This window comes from Culex pipiens, chromosome 1, assembly GCF_016801865.2.
Source record: "Culex pipiens pallens isolate TS chromosome 1, TS_CPP_V2, whole genome shotgun sequence".
NCBI classification, from domain to species: Eukaryota; Metazoa; Arthropoda; class Insecta; order Diptera; family Culicidae; genus Culex; species Culex pipiens.
The window spans coordinates 110,657,697-110,669,739 of NC_068937.1; positions in this window are offsets into that span (position 1 = coordinate 110,657,697).

Below are 12,043 nucleotides of genomic sequence, written 5' to 3' on the forward strand. Positions count from 1 at the left end.
TTTTCGTCTTTTGTCGGTCGAAGTGACCAAACCGCGCAAAAATTAAGAAGGAGTTGGATTGCGGCAATAGAAAATCCGGTAAGTTCGTGAAAAATGGCCTGGATTCCGGGTTTACTGGCCACGGAACCGGCTACTGAAGGATTGACTGTTCATGAGAATGGTTTTCCCAGTTTTCTGAAAACAGCATCCTTCCTCTAGCGCAGGGAACTCCTTCCGGATGGTCACGGAGCTGGCAAAAAAATCCGGCAGCATCATCTCATGCGCAGGGAACTCCTTCCGTATGATGTTTGCTGGTTCCGTAACCATCCGGAACGAGTTCCCTGTGCAAGAGGGAGGATGCTGTTTGGACTTCCGATAGTCAGAGCCGGCAAAAACATCCGGAAGGAGTTCCCTTTACATCAGGGAGGATGCTTCTTTTTTTTTGCTGGTTCCCACATAAGGTATTGGGGTTCGTCGACCCCAAACTTTAAAAAATCGTCATAAATCCAGTTTTTGACCGATTCCGGTTCTTTTGGTCACAAATGAAAGCTTAGGACGTCCCCTTTTCGAAACCGACATGGAAAACCGGATTTGGACACCGGTGGCCACGGGAATCGGCTACAACCGAAAAAAGACCTTTTTGAGACCCCAACTTTGACGACCTGTATCTCCGGTAAATTTCAGCCAATCAGGATGCTCCGGGTTGCATTAGACAGGTATTTACCTGTACTTTGACCACAAATATTAATATCAGGGCCAGGTGACCTACCGGTTCCGGAAATCCGGAACATCCGAAAAGTTCATGTTTTAATGTTTTACACATATATGTGATACAAATACTCTCACAATGGTTGAAATTGATCCATAAAACTTACTAAAAATACAATACACGATTGCCAGAACCACTCTGGAGTGTTAGTGGCCACTTCCGGGTATCCTGGAACCGGTTCCCGGGTACCCGATGAACGGCCAACTTGACTTTTTTGGTGAAAACTCATCATGTTGCACTTCAAACTCCATGAAATTGAAAGATATGTCCATCTTTGGTAATGCCGTTATTAGCTGAGCCATCCTGGCCAATCTGGAACCGGTTGCCGGTGGCCCCTTGGGGACACTTCCGGAATATGAGAGAAACCCTATCATCCGATATATCAAACTTCATAAAATTGAAAGATATGTCAATCTACGGTCATGCCGTTGTTCACTGACCCATTCTGGCCAATCTGGAACAGGTTACCGGTGGCCCCTTGGGGACCCTTCCGGAATATGAGAGAAACCCTATCATCCGATATATCAAACTTCATAAAATTGAAAGATATGTCAATCTACGGTCATGCCGTTGTTCACTGACCCATTCTGGCCAATCTGGAACAGGTTACCGGTGGCCCCTTGGGGACCCTTCCGGAATATGAGAGAAATCCTATCATCCGACATGTCAAACTTCATGAAATTGATAGATATGTCAATGTACGGTCTTGCCGTTGTTCGCTGACCCATTCTGGCCATTTTGGAACCGGTTCCCGGTGGCCCCTTGGGGATACTTCCGGAATATGAGAGAAACCCTATCATCCGACATATCAAACTTCATGAAATTGATAGATATGTAAATAAACATCGCAATATCAAACTTTATGAAATTGAAAGATATGTCAATTTACGGTCATGCCGTTGTTCGCTGACCCATTCTGGCCATTCTGTAACCGGTTACCGGTGGCCCCTTGGGTACACTCCTGGAATATGAAAGTAACCCTACCATCCGACATATCAAACTTCATGAAATTGATAGATATGCCAATCTTTGGTCATGCCGTTGATCGTTGACCAATCTTGGCCAATCCTGAACCGGTTACCAGTGGCCCCTTTGGGACAATCCCGGAATATGAGAGAAATCCTATTATCTGACATCTCAAACTTCATGGAATTGAAGGATGCAGGCACCTAGCTAAGGGGGTGGGCTTCGGGCAAACCCCCCCCCCCTCTGAAATTTTTTTTGGAAGACATATGGGAGAGAGGGAAGAAGAAGAAAAAAGAAGAAAATATCATGTTCAAGCCCCCCCCCCCCCGGACCAAAATTCTGGCTACACTTCTGGAAGGATGTGTCAATCTACGGTCATGCCATTGTACGCTTATTCATTCTGGCAATTCTGGAACTAGTTCCCGGTGGCCTCTTGGGGACACTTCCAGAATATGAGAGAAACCCTATCATCCGATGTATCAAACTTCATAAAATTCATAGATATTTCAACCAACGGTCAGCGATCAATTGCATAACCGTAGATTAAGGTAGTTTTCAATTTCATGAAGTTTGATATGTCGGATGATAGGATTTCTCTCATATTCCGGAAGTGTCCCCAAGAGGCCACCGGTAACTGGTTCCAGAATGGCCAGGATGGGTCTGCGAACAGCGGCATGACCGTAGATCAGGGGTGCTCAAAGTTTTTGAAGGCCGGGCCAAATTTGAAGCTCAAATGAGCTTGCGGGCCAAATTTACAAAAAAAATGTTGTTAAAAAAATAAATTACGTTATTTTAATGTAAATAATCGGACATTTCTGTTATTTAAAAAAAAATCTTTTCAAAATAATAGGAACCACAAAATAACGAGTTTCTATCGGTATTGTTGTTTCTGGTATTTGAAAAAAAAAGTTCTTAGCTGAATGTACTTGCATCTTCAAAAAAAAAATGTTTTGTTTTTATATTTCGAAAATTGTGGTGACATTACATGTTGAACAATTCTTCTATAAGTTAAGTGTGGCTAATGAAAAATCGTTGAGATCCAGAATTTCAACATTTCAATGAAAATTTTTTTTTGGAAAATGTTTTAAGCTTCCGTATAGTTAACCTGCAATCATTATTTTCAAAAAAAGCGAAACAACATTTATTTATTTCATCGAAAATTCACTAAAATTCAAATTATTTTTAATAAACCCAAACATGCTCAAATGATTTTAAATGCAAAGGAATGCATATTTAATTAATTTCAGCTGAATGCTCTTAAATTTATTTTTTTAAGTTTTTTGAAAATTTATTTTTGCTCCTGGTTTTTCGAGTCAATATTTTAATAATGGTGGAGGGGTGGGTTGATCGACGAAAGCTTTGTAAAATATTTGCTGCAAACTTGATCCTCCGATTTCCACATTTTGTCTGCCTGAATCAGTTGATAGTCAATCAGATTCGTTATCTAACTGTAATGAGTTCCAAACCCCTAATGAAGTGCAATGTAAGATTGAGGGTGACTTGCAAATTAATAAAGAAAACTTTTTTTTTTTGCATCTATTACAGAATTCTACCAAAGGCAAACTTGAACGTCTTTTTGATATTTCTAAAAATGTTTGATTAAAGTTTTGACGACATTTACTAGTTTCACTCACATTGAAACGTGTGAAATTGTTTTAATTATAAAATATTTTTAACATATTATTTGTATCCTAAAGTGGGGATCAAAATATTGATAAATCATAAGTTTTTTTATTAACAAAAAAAAAATAAGCTTAAAATAAACCATAATTTTGAAAAAGTATAAAATCACTTTACAAGTGGTCAACGGGCCATTTTACATGATCATTCAAAATGGGTATCTTTCAATTTCATGAAGTTTGATATGTCGGATGATAGGTTTTCTCTCATATTCTGGAAGTGTCCCCAAGAGGCCACCGGTTCCAGAATGGCCAGAATGGCCAGAATGGATTAGTGAACAACGGCATGACCGTAGATTGACATAACTATCAATTTCATGAAGTTTGATATGTCGGATGATAGGATTTCTCTCATATTCCGGAAGTGTCCCCAAGGGGCCACCGGTAACCTGTTCCAGATTGGCCCGAATGGGTCAGTGAACAACGGCATGACCGTAGATTGACATATCTTTCAATTTCATGAAGTTTGATATGTCGGATTACAGGGTTTCTCTCATATTCCGGAAGTGTCCCCAAGGGGCCACCTGTAACCGGTTCCAGATTGGCCAGAATGGGTCAGCAAACATCGGCATGACCGTAGATTTACATATCTTTCAATTCCATAAAGTTTAATATCGAACATGACAAGGTTTCATAAAAATAATCAAGTTGGCAATTTTTCTGGTATCCGTTTCCATGTTAACTGGCCATTTGGCCAATAAGCATCCAAAGTGGTTCTGGAGGGCGCCTTCTGTTTTTGTAGTATGTTTTTTGTATCAATAAAAAAATATAATTTAAAATGGTGAAAGCTTTTATATTTTCTTCAAACAATGATTTCGAATCATTTTCATGAAACTGCCATACAGCAACCACCGGTAAGGTTGCCGGGTAGTAAATTGCTAACCCAATTTAGCAACGACCGGTGTGGGACCGGGTGACTAAACTAAAATAGAAGCGTTACGGGTTAATAAAATAGCAACAATTTCCGCAACGCACCGGTAATGATGCTCTGAAGAGCTGGTTTTGTGTTGCAATTCAGAACATCGGAGAGCGTGTGGACGCTGGTCAACGTCAATTAGCGCGTAATTTATGATTCTAATGAAACAAAAGCGATTGGAGTTTTACACTTTTATGTCTTTTCTTCGCGCGCCCTCTCGTTTGTTTTGCAGGTTTTTGGCCAAGATGGTCGTCTTCGGGGTCGACGATTACATCTTATTTGGTTGTTTTCCTTTTTAGGGGCCCCTGATGCAACGACGAGTGCGGTGCAGGTCAACCGGAAAGGATTTGACCCGAACTCGGGCTGAGCGGAAACGACCCCACAGGACCAGTTGTCGCCCAATCGATCGGTTGTCGCCGGTGATTAACACCGCGCGGTCAAGCTACCTTATTTATACACCTACTTGAACCTGCTTTATGGTTTATAACCTATAACAACCAATCTTCGGCATCGGCGGTCCGGGTAAGGCATGGCGTGGCCAACGCAGCAGCAGCAGCATTTCCTGTATAAGGTCAGACCCCGCGCGCGGCACTTCATGAATATTCATTTGGCCACGCAGCCCCGGCAACCCAAGGAGACCCGGAGGACCGCGTCGAAAAACTGGTGACCACCTCGGCCACCATTCTTAATAAAATAATGTCCCACCAGAGATCAATCCAAGCAGGCTTGGCGCGCTAATTTACATAATGGTACCGATAATGGACTCTGGACGGATGGGAGTCTGGTCTGATCCCGACGGTGGGCCCCGGATGGTGGGGCGTGAAATCAATCCTAGGAACCCGTGCAAGAACTAATTAGTTTGCCGATCGTAACGGGTTGCTAGATTGGGTAATTGTGCAGGATTGCTCCCGAGGAATTTAACCATATAATCATTCTGGGCTGCTGTGGTAAGTGGTTTTAATGGTTATTGGATAGCTGACCATACTGTGAAAATGCAGTGTAGAATTATTGCTTGCAAATGAGTTCTGGAATGTTGATTAATCATTTGGATAAGGAATGGGAGACAGTAATGAAAGGGTTCAATGGTCCTAGAAGCTTTGTCCACGATCCATACAAAAACGTTTTTTTTTTGTATGGACAATTGTCCACGAGGGGGGGAGGGGGGGGGGGGGATTACAGATTCCCAAAAAAGTGTCCACGTGGTTTATGGATGGTCCCACTGTAAAGTGAAATTATTAAACACAATATGGGGTTGCAGAACTTGAATTTGATGTAAAAAGAGAGAAATTAAGAAATATGTTTTTGACAAAGAACTTTGTCCTAAGGGCTCTATTCTGGTGAGGTGTCAATCCAGAAAACCGAAAAATGTCGCGCGTTACGAAAATGTTGCATGCTTGGTACTGGGGAAGAGGCCTGCGACGCAACAAGGCCCTGTTGCGTGGAATTTTCCACACAGTTGAAACAAAAAGCGAATGATGAGGTTTGGGATAACCGGCACAAAAAGGCGAGGCATCCGTCACCATTTCGAGCCAATATAAACCCCGTTCGATCAGCCCAAGAAAATCATTCTATCGCTGGACGCCGAGAAGTGAACAACAACCTGGACCTGGAAGCAGATGGCCTGGAGGCCCAGAAGCAGTTGGCCGAAAAGCAGCTGGCCTGGAGCATGGAGCAGCCCAAGCGGAGGCAGGCCAGCCGGAATATTCTGGCCACAAGACACGGAGTGGCCAGAACTCTCAGGGGTGTTCCGATGGAAGGCCATACGAGACTGGGCAATATGGGTATCAAACTTCTTGGATTTTGATACTGGTGATGAAAATGGCCATTTTGACAGTATTGGCCACAACCTGGAGTGCCGGTGCCCTCAGGGAGGTTGTCCCGGGAGGACATTTACCGAACCATACGATTTTGGGCAATATGGGTATCAAAATTCTTGGTTTTTAGTACTCGTAATTAGAATGGCCATTTTGACAGTATTGGCCACAACCTGGAGTGGCCGGTGCCCTCAGGGAGGTTGTTCCGGGGAGACATTTATCAAACCATACGGTTTTGGGCAATATGGGTATCAAAATTCTTGGTTTTCTGGTACTGGTAATTAAAATGGCCATTTTGACAGTATTGGCCACAACCTGGAGTGGCCAGTGCCCTCAGGGAGGTTGTCCCGGGGAGAACTTTATCAAACCATGCGGTTTTGGGCAATATGGGTATCAAACTTCTTGGTTTTTGGTACTGGTAACTAAAATGGCCATTTTGACAGTATTGGCCACAACCTGGAGTGCCGGTGCCCTCAGGGAGGTTGTCCCGGGAGGACATTTACCGAACCATACGATTTTGGGCAATATGGGTATCAAACTTCTTGGTTTTTGAAACTGGTAATGGAAATGGCCATTTTGACAGTAATGGCCACAACCTGGAGTGGCCGGTGCCCTCAGGGAGGTTGTTCCGGGGAGACATTTATCAAACCATACGGTTTTGGGCAATATGGGTATCAAAATTCTTGGTTTTCTGGTACTGGTAATAAAAATACTTCTTGGTTTTTGGTACTGGTAATTAAAATGGCCATTTTGACAGTATTGGCCACAACCTGGAGTGCCGGTGCCCTCAGGGAAGTTGTCCCGGGAGGACATTTACCGAACCATACGATTTTGGGCAATATGGGTATCAAACTTCTTGGTTTTCTGAAACTGGTAATAAAAATGGCCATTTAAAAAGTATTGGCCACAACCTGGAGTGGCCGGTGCCCTCAGGTAGGTACTCCCGAGAGGACATTTACCGAACCGTACGATTTTGGACAATATGGGTATCAAAATTCATGTTTTTCGATACTGGTTATGAAAATGGCCATTTTGACAGTATTGGCCGCAACCTCATAAGTTGGTCAACTGCGATCGTTTGACGTTTGATTGTTAATATTCGTTCTATTTTTTTAAATGGAAATTGTTTGGGGGAAAATATTTCAATTAATTTAAACGCCAAGCGTCAAAAGCTATAAAAATGCACCATAAGCAGTGCATGAATCATTTAAAACAATAACTCTTTCGTGAATTTTTCGTTGGCCCTGAAAAGCGCCATTTTATTGCATTGCAGCAGAAGTTGATTCTTGTGGCCATCTTCTCGAGCGTCCATCCAAGTAGGCCTTGTTTTTCTCCTTCGACGTCATTTTGGCAGCAATTTCACGCACACGCTGGCGTGTTTCTTCTTCTCGGAGCTCGCTCTTGATTTCCTCCAATTGTTGTTTTTTCCGCTGCTGCTGCTACGATGTTGTCGGTTCGAACGATGACGATGGAATGAAAATCGTTGGCAAAAATGCTGCCTTCACGACTCCACGGCAGAACAAAACAGCCAATCAGAGAGCGGAAAAATTTTTTGCGTGGGTCAAAGCACGCGCTTGCTTGTTCAAGGCCAACTGCGATCGTTTGACACTTGCAAGCGAAAATTTTTAATATTCGTTCAAATTTTTTAAAATGAAAATTTTGGGGAAATATTTAAATTAATTTAAACGCCAAGCGTCAAAAGCTATAAAAATGCACCAAGGCAGTGCATGAATCATTTGAAACAATAACTCTTTCGTGAATTTTGCGTTGGCCCTGAAAAGCGCCATTTTATTGCATTGCAGCAGAAGTTGATTCTTGTGGCCATCTTCTCGAGCGTCCATCCAAGTAGGCCTTGTTTTTCTCCTTCGACGTCATTTTGGCAGCAATTTCACGCACACGCTGGCGTATTTCTTCTTCTCGGAGCTCGCTCTTGATTTCCTCCAGTCCTTGTTTTTTTCCGCTGCTGCTGCTGCTGCTACGATGTTGTCGGTTCGAACGATGACGATGGAATGAAAATCGTTGGCAAAAATTCTGCCTTCACGACTCCACGGCAAAACAAAACAGCCAATCAGAGAGCGGAAAGATTTTTTGCGTGGGTCAAAGCACGCGCTTGCTTGTTCAAGGCAACCTGCGATCGTTTGACACTTGCAAGCAAAAATTTTTAATATTCGTTAAAAGATTTTAAAAATGAAAATTTTAAGAGAAATATTTAAATTAATTTAAACGCCAAGCGTCAAAAGCTATAAAAATGCACTAAGGCAGTGCATGAATCATTTGAAACAATAACTCTTTCGTGAATTTTGCGTTGGCCCTGAAAAGCGCCATTTTATTGCATTGCAGCAGAAGTTGATTCTTGTGGCCATCTTCTCGAGCGTCCATCCAAGTAGGCCTTGTTTTTCTCCTTCGACGTCATTTTGGCAGCAATTTCACGCACACGCTGGCGTATTTCTTCTTCTCGGAGCTCGCTCTTGATTTCCTCCAGTCCTTGTTTTTTTCCGCTGCTGCTGCTGCTGCTACGATGTTGTCGGTTCGAACGATGACGATGGAATGAATATCGTTGGCAAAAATGCTGCCTTCACGACTCCACGGCAAAACAAAACAGCCAATCAGAGAGCGGAAAGATTTTTTGCGTGGGACAAAGCACGCGCTTGCTTGTTCAAGGCCAACTGCGATCGTTTGACACTTGCAAGCGAAAATTTTTAATATTCGTTCAAATTTTTTAAAATGAAAATTTTGGGGGAAATATTTAAATTAATTTAAACGCCAAGCGTCAAAAGCTATAAAAATGCACCAAGGCAGTGCATGAATCATTTGAAACAATAACTCTTTCGTGAATTTTGCGTTGGCCCTGAAAAGCGCCATTTTATTGCATTGCAGCAGAAGTTGATTCTTGCGGCCATCTTCACGAGCGTCCATCCAAGTAGGCCTTGTTTTTCTCCTTCGACGTCATTTTGGCAGCAATTTCACGCACACGCTGGCGTGTTTCTTCTTCTCGGAGCTCGCTCTTGATTTCCTCCAGTCCTTGTTTTTTTCCGCTGCTGCTGCTGCTGCTACGATGTTGTCGGTTCGAACGATGACGATGGAATGAATATCGTTGGCAAAAATGCTGCCTTCACGACTCCACGGCAAAACAAAACAGCCAATCAGAGAGCGGAAAGATTTTTTGCGTGGGTCAAAGCACGCGCTTGCTTGTTCAAGGCCAACTGCGATCGTTTGACACTTGCAAGCGAAAATTTTTAATATTCGTTCAAATTTTTTAAAATGAAAATTTTGGGGGAAATATTTAAATGAATTTAAACGCCAAGCGTCAAAAGCTATAAAAATTCACCATAAGCAGTGCATGAATCATTTGAAACAATAACTCTTTCGTGAATTTTGCGTTGGCCCTAAAAAGCGCCATTTTATTGCATTGCAGCAGAAGTTGATTCTTGTGGCCATCTTCTCGAGCGTCCATCCAAGTAGGCCTTGTTTTTCTCCTTCGACGTCATTTTGGCAGCAATTTCACGCACACGCTGGCGTATTTCTTCTTCTCGGAGCTCGCTCTTGATTTCCTCCAGTCCTTGTTTTTTTTCCGCTGCTGCTGCTGCTGCTACGATGTTGTCGGTTCGAACGATGACGATGGAATGAATATCGTTGGCAAAAATGCTGCCTTCACGACTCCACGGCAAAACAAAACAGCCAATCAGAGAGCGGAAAGATTTTTTGCGTGGGACAAAGCACGCGCTTGCTTGTTCAAGGCCAACTGCGATCGTTTGACACTTGCAAGCGAAAATTTTTAATATTCGTTCAAATTTTTTAAAATGAAAATTTTGGGGGAAATATTTAAATTAATTTAAACGCCAAGCGTCAAAAGCTATAAAAATGCACCAAGGCAGTGCATGAATCATTTGAAACAATAACTCTTTCGTGAATTTTGCGTTGGCCCTGAAAAGCGCAATTTTATTGCATTGCAGCAGAAGTTGATTCTTGTGGCCATCTTCTCGAGCGTCCATCCAAGTAGGCCTTGTTTTTCTCCTTCAACGTCATTTTGGCAGCAATTTCACGCACACGCTGGCGTGTTTCTTCTTCTCGGAGCTCGCTCTTGATTTCCTCCAATTGTTGTTTTTTCCGCTGCTGCTGCTACGATGTTGTCGGTTCGAACGATGACGATGGAATGAAAATCGTTGGCAAAAATGCTGCGTTTACGACTTCCCATCCCCACCAGTGCATTAAAAAAGCGAATGACGTAGGAATGGGATAACCGGCGCAAAGGGGCGGGGCATCCGTCTCCATTCTAAGCTCATATAAGCCCGCTCGGTCAACCCTGGGAAATCAATCTATCGTTGGACGCCGAGGAGTAAACAACAAACTGGACCTGGAAGCAGATGACCCAAAAGCAGTTGGCCGAAAAGCAGCTAGCCTGGAGCTAGGAGCAGACCAAGCGGAGGCAGGCCAGCCGGAATTATTGAGAGCCACCGGAATATTCTGGCCCCAAGACCCGGAATGGTCAGATCCCTCCGGGTTGTTCCGATGGAAGGCCATACGAGACTGGACAATATGGGTATCAATTTTCTGGCATTTTGATACTGGTGATGAAAATGGCCATTTTGACAGTATTGGCCACAGCCTGGAGTGGCCGGTGCCCTCAGGGAGGTTGTCCCAGGTGGACATTTAACGAACCATACGATTTTGGGCAATATGGGTATCAAAATTCATGATTTTCAATATTGGTAATGAAAATAGCAATTTAGAAAAAAGTTGGAAAAAAGCTGGAGTGGCCAGTGCCCTAAAGGAAAGTTTGCCCGGGGAGACATCTACTGAACCAACGAGTATTGGTATCACAACTCATGTTTTTCAATACTGGCCATTTCGAAAAAAGTGGCCACAATCTGGAGAGGCCGCTACCTCACGATTGTTCCGATTGGGGGACAAACATCGAACCATACAGATATCATGGTTTTTTATACAAAGCATAAAGAGAAATTGAGCGAAAATAAAATCCAATGATGCTTTGATTTTATCTGACGCATAATTCAACAAAATGGCTTAGTTTTAAAAGCTTTTCTGCTAAGTTCTTTGTCATACTGGTCATGTGTAACATAACCACCTGCACCTTTTTTTTATCCATGATTCAATTATCCGAAGTTTCTAAGCTTGTTATTTCTAAAAGTTTAAGCATTTTCATACATTAACAATTATTTAAAAAAATAATTGGGTCCTAAAAAAAAGTCTCTGAGTTTTTGCATTCTTTTGAACATGAGCAGTAATCTAGGCAGTTATTTACTTTTAGCATACAACTTTGAATCATTTCTGTGAGTGTTTGCATTCTTTCGAACATGACCTTTTTTTATTTTGTTTTCCTTTTATATTTTTTAACAATTACTGTGAGGTTTTGCACATTTTGTTTGTTAAGCAGATTATTTGTATTATTTCTGTAAGTTTTTGCATTCTTTCAAACATGAGCATTTTATTTTTTTTCAGGATATTATTTGAATAATTTCTGTGAGTAAGTCTTTGTTTTTTAAAGCATTTATTTGAATTATTTCTGTGAGTTTTTCTTTCGAGCATGAGCAGTTATTTATTTGTTTAGCATATAACTTAGAATCAATTCTGTAAGTTTTTGCAATCTTTTATTTATTAAGCATAAAATTTGTAAATTTTTGGTAATTTTGGCTTCCTTTCAAACATGCGCAGCTCTTTTAATTATCAGCATATAATTTTACAAAATTTCTGTGTGTTTTTGTATTCTTTCATTTTGATTCATATTACAGTCCAGACTCGGTTATCCGAAGGCCTTGGCAAAATTTCACTTCGGATAATCGAAACTTCGGATAATCGAATCACGAAAAAAGATTTTTTTTTCGTTGTCCCATTTTTGATTTTTGAGCTTTAGTATTACCCTTAAACTACTCTAAAGTGATTTAGAATTTTTAAATCCAAG